Source organism: Mustela nigripes, chromosome 6, assembly GCF_022355385.1.
Source record: "Mustela nigripes isolate SB6536 chromosome 6, MUSNIG.SB6536, whole genome shotgun sequence".
Classification (NCBI taxonomy): domain Eukaryota; kingdom Metazoa; phylum Chordata; class Mammalia; order Carnivora; family Mustelidae; genus Mustela; species Mustela nigripes.
In genome coordinates, this window is record NC_081562.1 from 88,269,396 (window position 1) to 88,279,690 (window position 10,295).

The 10,295-nt window shown below is 49.2% G+C and overlaps 1 non-coding gene across 1 annotated transcript; it reads right to left on the reverse strand.

Moving 5' to 3' along the window:
* Positions 1-783: 783 nt before the first annotated feature.
* Positions 784-888, reverse strand: LOC132021047 (small nucleolar RNA U13). Its single transcript, XR_009405225.1, has one exon. It is a non-coding gene; the product is annotated as a small nucleolar RNA U13 (small nucleolar RNA).
* Between the last annotated feature and the right edge of the window lie 9,407 nt (positions 889-10,295).

A 10,295-nucleotide genomic window follows, 5' to 3' on the forward strand; every position in this document is an offset into this window, starting at 1 on the left:
GACTGTCCTTTTTTGATAAGTTGTATATGAAGATCTTGACGGCTTCATGAAAGGCTTGGCTGATGGGGAGTATAAAGAAAGCTGCAGAAGGACCCCTGAACCCAAATTCTTTCTGTTACTTCATCCCTCAATTGCTAAGTTTATATGAAAACATTTTCCAGGGTACCTGGGTGGCTCTGTTGGGTAAGCATCTGCGTTGGGTTCAGGTCATGATCCCAGGGTTCTGGGATGGAGCACCTCTTCAGCTTCCTTGCTGAGCAAGGAGCCTACTTCTCTCTCTCTCCTGCCTGCCACTCCCCCTGCTTGTGCTCTCTCTCTCACTGTCAAATTAATAAATAAAATCTTAAAAAAAAAACAAAAAACCAAACACATTTTCCAGTATACAGGATGCTTGCTATCAAGGAAGCATTCAGAGAGCACATAGCTACAACTAAGCAGTGATGGAAGAACAGGTGGTCAGTTCAATTCACTTCTGAGTGTGGAGCTTAACCTACACGGGTGATAGATTGTGACCAGGTAACATGAAAGAGCAGGCAAAAGTCGACTTCTCTTAGGATCCTGCATTTGGAAACCGACGCTGCCTGAAATCCTCCATTTTGTCCTTTCGGAGATGGGATTTTGCCTCCTTCGTATGTAGACAAAGGATGATAGTTATCTGAACAAGTGTGCATGGCTGGCTGGCATCAGTCCGTATTCTAAATTGGTAGGCTTAAATAAAAATGGATCTGCTGTACCCCTCATGTTATTTGGCTCAGTTCTCTCTTCTTTTTTTTTTTTTTTTCATGTCAGATGGGTAATGTGCCGAGGTCGTAACAAGGTTTAAAGGGCGGCACATGTCACACAGAAGCGTGAACACCCAATCATCATGCTTATGAACTACAAAAGGATCTCAGTTCTCTCTTCTTAATCTCCCTTGTTTGGGTACCAAGGGTAGCTGTGCATCCTGTTCACTAGGGCAGCCTCCGGTTGGGGTTCCTGCTAGTGTCCTTTCCTAGGGCTTCTTTAACACCAGCCAACCTGGCAGGATGACTTTTATGTCCCTGCCCTCACCACCATCCCTAGCTTCCAAACTCATCTAGTCATTTTCCACAATCATTTTCATGGTTCCAACCTTCTTCATCTCTGCCTAAAATTCTACAGAGACCAGGGACAAAACCTACTAAAGAATGATCTACCTCTCTCTCTCTCTCTCTCTCTCTCACACACACACACACACACACACACACCTTACCATTGCCCCAAAGATCAAATCAAGGTCACTCCCAAAACAAAAAATAAGAACAAAACCCAAACAAAACAAAACAAAACAAAACAAAAATGGTGGTGGTGTGGAGGTTGGGGGGAGAACTTAAAAAAAAAAAAAGACACTTTGCTTCTAGGAGATGAGGCCACCCTTTGGGGGATCCACCCTAAGTTACTAAAGAACTGAATTTTTGAAGCAGCTACTTCTGTGTCAGGCTGCCTGTTTATGTGGTCTGTAAAGGCGTTTTCCTTAAGCAGAGAGTAGCTTTGGTAATAGCTTAGAATTCTAAGTGTGTGTATGAGAGGGACACTTGGGAGATGAGAAAAGAAATTCTGTTCTGACCACTAGGGGAAGGGACTCAGAGGGAAGTTTTGGTTTCCGTCTTTCTGGGAGCCCCAGTCTTTGGGGGCAGACTCTGGGTCAGATGGGGTGCATCAGAGGGAGGGACCTGGGAACAAGTAAACCCCGTTTACAAACAAACATACAAACAATTGCAAAGGAATTCACGCGGGGACACCCATCAACTTCAAACCGAGAACGGAACTGAGAAAAGAGTCGAGGACACAGGGGCAGAATTTAGAGAAAATTTGGGTAAGCTTGGAGGAAGCGTGTGCGGAGAGGTTGCCTGGGAACCGTAGCCGTAGGCAAGGAGCAGCCCAACCGCCCTCCCCCGGGTCTCTTCCGCTCGGCGCTAACCCAGACAGCCCGAGGTACTGTCTTGGCGGGGCTGTCTCTCTGGATCCTTCCAGCAGCTGACCCCGCCGGCTCCCGCCTCCTTCCTCACCATCTCTGGGGCCCCTTCCTCCACACCCGCTCCTCCTGGCTCCCCCTCGATAATCTTCTGACATCTCTTCAAGTCCAATTATCGAATTAATTGACGTGCTAACCGAGAGGCAAACAGAGAGGGGCGGCAAACACCGGGCGGTTCAGATTTATCCTCCGGCCTCCACAGGCCCCGGCCGGGCGAGATTTACTGGGCCTCGAACACGGCGACAGTTCAGACCTTTGATTAATCATGTTTTTCTCCCGGCTCCATAATTTAGTTGCTCTTTTTCCCTCCCTGCCTTTTTTTATCAGTGGAAACAGAGACAGAGTCCTCATCAGCTTCAATTACAAATATTAAGCCCCCGGACAGCACTTTGACAGAGAGGCGGCCAGCCCCCCCTTCGTCCCGCCCCCCTAAATCATCCCCGAATTAACATCACAATCGGCGGCTGGCGCGCGTTCAGATTTAAATGGTGGCATATTGTTCGCGGACGGTCTAGTTCAGACCAGCGGGTTCGCAGCTCCCGGCGGCAGCCCCCGCCTCTCCCCACGCCGCCTCCCTCCGGCCTCCTCGGAGGCTGTGACTCAGAAGCCGCGGGAGGCTTCGGCGCCTTGTCTCCAGCAGGGGAGGCTGCAGGCGGGGGTGCGCCGGGGTGGGGGCGAACGGGTTGGTGAGAGGGGTAGGGTGTGGAGGGCGGGTCTCGCGGAACTAGAGTAACTACAGAAGCTGGGTGGCAGGAGAACGGGGTTTATGCAAATGGATGCAAATGACGGTGCAGAAAGAGCGCGTTTGGGATTGTCGCTACACAGCCCTTTGGGGGTAGGTTGTGGCCGCCTTGACCCCTCGCAGGGTCTGCGGGTCCTCTCCTTGGGTCATGGTGGAGTGGCCAGTAAGTAGCGCATTCTCATTCTTTGGATCTTACTGGGTGAAGGAAAAACGTGTGGCAAGATTCCTGTTTCCTCAGCGTTTTAGGGAAAATTTGCCCTAAACCACAGCCGGAAGTCTTGAAGATAGTTCTCAGAAAGGACTTACTTAGTGGGAGACCGATTGTGAGGTTGAACTACCCCTTAGGGATGTTTCGGATTAGAAGACCCTGGAAATAGCCAGATTTCTCTGAGCCGTTTTGGGGGAAAGATAGAACTATGTGGCTCTGTCCCACTCAAGCGGAGGAGAAAAGGGAGAGTAATTCCCCCGACCCCATTAATCCTTTATGAAGAAAGGAGAAAAGGAAGAAAATGTCAATCCAGGAGTCTATGTTTCCAGTTATTTTCATATCCACCTGCCTCTACAGTCTTACCCGCATCAATGTCTAGGACTCCATTTCTGCCTAGCAACATCACAACCAATCAAGATGCAATTAAGGCTGGCAGCTCGGCTCATCCTTAACTGGGATTGGCTGCTCACATTGTGCGCATCCCGAGTTTTCATTGGCTGACGGCCACCGGTATGGAAATGAGAATTACCCGGGACGTACAGCCCCTCTCCGCAGTGTGGACCTGTGGCTTACTGCATTAAAACCTGCAAGCTCAGAGCAGGAACTCCTGGGCTTTTTCTTGCCATCTCTGCCTTCTTCCCCCAAAGAGATCTCTCGAACTTTCCCCTTTTCCCACTGCATCTCTGCCTGAGGCCTAGTCTGAAAGAAATCCGACCAAATAACGCAGAAATAATGCGGATTTGTATGCTGTTTGTATGCCTTTGCATTCTCTCGGTTCAATGTCATCATTTTGCCCCTTTCGTCCAAAGCCTTCACAGTTCCAGCCCCTTTCTCTCTTCCTCATCCATCTCGGGAGCGATTTCTTTTTATGGAATCACTCAGCCCCTGTCCACTCTTGCCCCAAAACCTCCCTTAGGGCTCGGGTACACCAATTCCCGATTGCCGTTTCCTCCCACTCAGGACGCAGGCATCTCACAAAACAGTCTAAAGAACGGTTTAGGAGGGAGTTAGGAAAAGGACCCCCCCGCAAACACACACACACACACACACACACACACACACCCCTCCATCCTCGCTCCCCATCCATTTTCTCCGAGGGAGCCGAGTTTGACAGCGAATTCATTCCGAGCGGGGAGGGTGATTTATTCTTCAAATATACCGACAAGTGCGGGCATGATGGAGCCCATTAAAATGTTGGGAGATTGTTTTTATGATTGAAGTCTGTATTACTCCAACCATAAAGAAAGAGAGCAAGGAGTCATTAGCATTTTCATGATGGTGTATTTCTGCTTGTCTCCGCGCCATCACTCATCTTTACTGCCCGTCCCTTTGCTCTCGCTCTGCTACAACGAGGAGAGACTGCAGCCTGAGTTGGGGTTGGGGGTGGGGGAAGCGGGGGCCAGAGATGCCCCAGCCGCTCTGCCCTTCACGCCAAATCCTCACCCTCCTTGGGACTCCGATCAGGGGGTAAGAGGCCAGACACAGAAGATGTGCCTCACCTTTCTCCTGCGGGTTCCTCACGTGCCGGACGTGTGGGAGCAGGGGGTTCTGCCAAAGGGTGCTTGGAGATCTAAGCAGACCAGTTGGGGAAGGGGGTGCACCCGTTCCTTTCTTGGACTCTTCCCTTCCTGGCCTACACACCACTTGGAACTCTCTGTGCTTATCTGAATACCTGTAAAATCAAGAACTCTTGGCTGAGTGCCCTGGCCTGGAGACGCCAGAATAGAAGAGGACAAGAGGGAGGGGTTCCCAAGTCCCTGGGTCTGGAGACTGTGTTGGGAAGAAGATGCCTGCACATTTGGCTTCTGTCTCTCCTACTTCCTGAAGGGCCCTTTGACCTAGATGTGGGATGGGTTTAAGCTTCCTATCTCCACCCTAGTTCCCCAGCACCTCCTCCTTCCTAATTCCCTAGGTCCTTGATTCTTTTTACCCAGTTTACAAGACTCTCCAGTACCCCAAGGAACAAGTTCGTACCCTCCATGAAAGTAAGGGAGATAAAAATAATCACTGCCAAGGTAGAAACTCGGAGAAAGTTGGCTATGAGTAAAATGGTGCCTCTATGTGTACAAGGATTGTTGGAGTCACCTGTCTTCTGATGAGATTCTCAACATAAAGAAACATTCTTTCTAGGTTGGGAGCAACCTGCCTGTAAATTCTGTTGCCCCAAATTGTACAGTGGCACTTGAGGGAGTTGGTTGGGATAAAAGCTAATTAATAGGTGATGGGGAAATGGAAGTGTCAGCTAGTGAGACATTAGCTGTGATAACAGCGATTAGAGGACCACTTTCCTCTTGATCCAGGGCTTACTTACTGAGGTCCCCCAACAACTTGAGAGGTAGGTTCACAATCACCATTTCACAAAGAGGAAGCCAAGTGTCAGGTGAGAGTGTGTAGGATCCCCAAGGTCACTCAGCCAGTAAACAGAAAAATCAAGACCTGAACTCTGGGCTGTTTTCATGAACTGATGCTGCTTGAGAAGGAGTTTAGGGTCTCAAAAGTGGAAGCCAGGATGCCAGAACACCCTATTTACTTCATCTAGGCTCATAACGTAGTGGAGAGTATCCAGTAAGTGCTAACTAGGCATATTCATCTCTTGGCAGCTGGTCTGGGTAGTTGAGTATTAGCATTGCTGGGATGAACCCCTCTCTAACCATTCAGGGAACATTAATTGAACACCAATTATGTGTCATCTTTGATTGGCCACACCCCCAACCCCCTCTCCGTGTCCCCGGCCTCCCCCTATCCCATTGAGATAGGTACCAAATAGAGCTCTGGTTTCCTGGGCCAGGATGAAGGCCCAGGCAGCTGGACAGAGACGGAACAAAGTGGGGTGTGGAGGTGAAAGCCCCCCTCCAGCCTGCACAGTGCCCAGAGGCGGCTCTAGTGGCGGCCCCAGATTTACAGCTGCCCTGGTCCTGGTGCCATAAAAGCAAACGATCCTTCTCTGTACTAATTTCTGTGTAATTAGATCTCTCCTGGTATGGAAAGTGGGGAGTGGGGGTAGCCAGGAGGGGAGGGTGCCAAGGACTCTCCGCAGAAGTGGGAGGAGGGGCTGCCGACACACATGGCTTCATGTGGGTCAGGTTGGGCACATGGGTCTGGGTGCCTTGGGACAGAGATGGGAAATGCAATGACACACGCATGGCAGGTAAAGAGGCAGATGGGTCCTGATGTGACAACACCTTTGTGCCCAGGATGGGGAAGGAGAAGCCTGCGATCTTGTACAAAGTTCCAAAAGCTAGAAGAATAACTCGGGCTAGTCCACATGCCCAGGGGAGGTATTGAAACCCTCAGAGGAGCTGCACACAGATTTCCCCACTGGCAGCGAGATACCAAACAAAATTCCCCACAGAGGCCCGAAGAGCAAGGAATTCTTCCATTTACATACACATTTATAAAGCGGTATATACATTTTATCTATACATTTGCTGGCACAACAGCAGGTACACACCTCTCTTAATCAAATGCTGAAATTACAGCATCTGTACTAACAAGAACTAAACAAATGTTTGTTCCCTTCTCTGTCCCCACCCATTGCCTGCCCACCTCTTGCAGACAGAAAACCAACGGATGAAAAAAAGTCCTTTCTTTAACTCAGGTTTTAAGATACTTGAAGGTGGATCCCATTAAGTCAGCGGGGATAAAAAGGAATTGCTGAAGAAATCAAAAGGAATGTGGGGATGGTTAGAGAAGGAAAAATCCTGGAGTTCTGCCTTTCCTTAGGAAGAGTGAAGCCTCAGAGAGGAAAAGAATTCAGTTGTTACTTCTACCTCCCCTCCCCCTCTCTGCCATCCCCACCCCATGGTGACAAACAATGACCACGGGTATGGCAGTTATGCATTTGGAACAACACTTCCGCCAGCCAAGTATTCCTTCTGCACTGGAGTGTGTTTGTGGCGGGGCCTCGGAGGGCCTCTTACCAATCTCCCTCTGCAGCCTCAATTTCTGTCGTGGTCAGCCTGCCAGGGAAGCTTCTGCTTCAACCCTTCTGCTTGAAATGGAGCTCTTCACTTCATAAACAGTTTGCCCTGTCGCTGGCCTGCAGGAGGGATTAAAAGATCCTTTCGTGGAACTGAAATCCATCTTCTTTTTAATTTCAGAATATACCATTTCTAACTACCTGTCATATCTCCTTGAGTTATTCTAATGTTTTAAGACCAGTTCAATCAAAGCATTAATCGGCCCCCACAACAGCAATAACAATTAGATACCCATTGGAAAATCAGGAGATTTTGATCTCCACAGATGACTGTCATGTACTTATCTTAAGCCCTTGTTCTAATGGGCAATTCCTGATTAACCTGAGTAATGAAAATGTATCACAATAAAGAAAGATTTGTCATGCCTTGTTATCACTTCATAAGGCCATCCTTCTAGATACCTGCCATAACACCAGGATATTTCTGTTCCAATAAAACACGATCATGATGTGCTTGGCTAATAAAAAGGAAAAAAGCCATGTATTAAAAATATGTTTAAAATGATTTGCATGAGTGATGTAAATATAAACCACCACCATCATCATTGTCAACATCATCCTCTGTTTATTTGCCTTTTGAAATCCCTGCTGGACCTTGGGGGTGGGAGTAGATAAAGGAAGAGGGAGGCAGGAAATTAGCACCTATTAAATGCCAGGCACTGGGCTAAACAATCACAGTAGTACTGTGAAAGAGGTATTATTATGCCCTCGTAGGTGAGGAAATTGGGCTTAAAGAACTTAAGTCACTTGTCTGAGGTCATCCAGGGAGTAACCAAGTCATCAGGATTTTAATCCAGAGAAGATGGCTTCCAAAGCCCCCACTTTTCCCCCTGACCCCAGACTGGTTACTTTTGCTTTGATGCCAGTGGTACCCTGCCGACTGGATCTAGACTATTCTTGTGGCACTAGTGACGGTGTATGCTGGGCTCAAAGACCTCGCCCTTCCTTCCCAGACACCCAGATCCCCACAGGGGAGCCAGGAGTTCAGAGCCTGAACGTTTTGGTTTTTGTGCTGGTCACTTTTCTGCCTTCTGTGCAGGGGTGCCCACATGTAATCATGGGTAGCACTAACACGCCCCATCGCTATTGTACAGTGAGACACTTACATACGCAGTGTCAACCAGCACCAGGACTCACACAGGCTGGCTTTACCTTCTCTTCTCCCAGGTGGTGGCGTGTGTAGCCAGCAGGGGTCGCCGGCACACCAGGAATTACTGCTTTCTGGGCCAGTCTCCTTCAGCCCTACAGTATGGAAATGTTCCTCCTCCTCCACTCTTCTAAAATCTCTGGCTAATCCCTCCCCTTCCTTTCTTTTCCTTCCTAGGCAGTCCCCTAACCGACCCCCCCCAGCCCCTCCCCCTGACCCTGTAGGTCTCTAATGATGAGCTAAGTAGTTGCTCACTAGGCAGCACCCTGATCTGCTCAATCCCTATCTGGACAGGGTCCAGGGATTCTGGCTGGCGATGGCACTTTAGGAATGGCCAAGGAGTTGGTAAGAAGACTGGAGTGCCCGACTTTCTGGTTCACTCTTGCCTTACTAGGACTGTCCCTCCTCTTGGGCCTCCCCAATAGCCATTCTTCTCAGCATCCTTCACTCTGCCCTGTCTTGACCATTCTTTCCGGTGTTCATGTAAGCATTTGTTCCAGATCCTCAGACCCCCAGGGTCTTTTAGCTCCTTTATGTTGGGAGGGCTTAATAATGAAGGAGGAGGCAAATCTCTCGTGGGGTGATCTGTGGCCAGTGGTTTGGGATGAGAAATCGTGGTTTGGGGAGCCTATGGGAGGGACCCAGGTATCCTGCCTTACAACCGAAGAGGGCCAGGTGTGTGCTCCCTGCAGAAAAGGGGTCCAGACACAGGCTGTGGAGGCAGCTGTGGCCGCCTTCTGGGAGTGGCATCTCTCTGCTCTTTTCTGCCTTTCCCCTCCCCTGCTGTAGCAACAGTGCCCCAGCTTTCCCGGGCCCCCACCTACTGGCAGCCCCCTCCCCCAACTCCTGGAGCCTAATGATTGGCGGCTGCCTGCTGCAGGGCCCGCTGGCTTTATAGCTTTGCGGCAGCTGGGGAGAAAGCAAGGCCAGAGACAGAAAAATGGAAACCGACCAAGCAATGGAGAATGATGAAAGAGTCAAAGGGAGGAAGATAGAAATAAAGGCAGAGAGACCTCAAGAATAACAAGCACTCCAATTCTAAATGATGGGAAGGACAGACTGAAGCAGGGATGGACACAAAATTATAGAGATGCTGATGAAAGGTGAAGAAAATGCCATAAGGATGGGAAAAAGGGGGCGCCCTGGTGGGTTAGTCATTGGGCGGCTGCCTTCAGCTCAGATTATGATCCAGGGGTCCTGGGATGGAGCCCCGTATTGGGCTCCCTGCTCGACTGGAAGCCTGCGTCTCCCTTTCCCATTCTTCTTGCTTGTGTTCCCTCTCTCTGTCAAATAGATTTTATTTATTTATTTGACAGACACATCACAAGTAGGCAGAGAGGCAGGCAGAGGGAGAGGAGGAAGCAGGCTCCTCGCTCGCTGAGCAGAGAGCCCGATGCGGGGCTCGATCCCAGGACCCTGAGATCATGACCCGAGCTGAAGGCAGAGGCTTTAACCCACTGAGCCACCCAGGCGCACCTCTCTGTCAAATAAATAAAATCTTTTTGAAAATGGGGAAAAAGGGAAAGAAAAAGCAGACAGAAAACGTTTGGATAAGTCCTGAGAGTAGGGAAGTGCTGGGTTTTCCAGTGGGCAGGAATTTTTGGTATTCCTAAGAGGGTGGGATGGGGATTTAGGGACTCTCAGAAATTCTACGATACTGAAGAGGTTCTAAAGCTTGCAGCTAATCCAGTTCTCCCCACACTTATGTTCCCATTCCTCCATTCTAGACTTTTCCATGGCCACACCCTCCTAGAATTTTTTAAAAAATATTTTATTTATTTATTTTCAAGAGAGGAAGAAAAAACATAGGGAGAGTGAGTGAGAGAAGCAGACTCCCCACTGAAGAGAGACACCCCCCCCAGGCCCCTCAGGAGAGGTGAGGCAGGTCTCAATCCCAGGACCTGAGATCATGACCTGAGCCCAAGGCAGCTGCTTAACCAACTGAGCCACCCAGGCCACCCTAGTGTTTTGAGGTTATTACAGAAATGTCCTCCTTAAGGATGACCCATGACCTAGTGTGGAAGAATCTTGTACCATTTTCCATGAAATAAATGGGCTCTGAATTGGGAGCCTCTGAACTTGGGACGGAGAGGTTTTAATATTAGAGCTGTCCTTTATTTGCCCACAAATTAACTTGTAAGGTTGTTGACCCTCTCATGGCACCTCAGTTGGCACATACCACATTTACCTTATATTACAGTTATTCCTCTATATATCTTTTTTGCT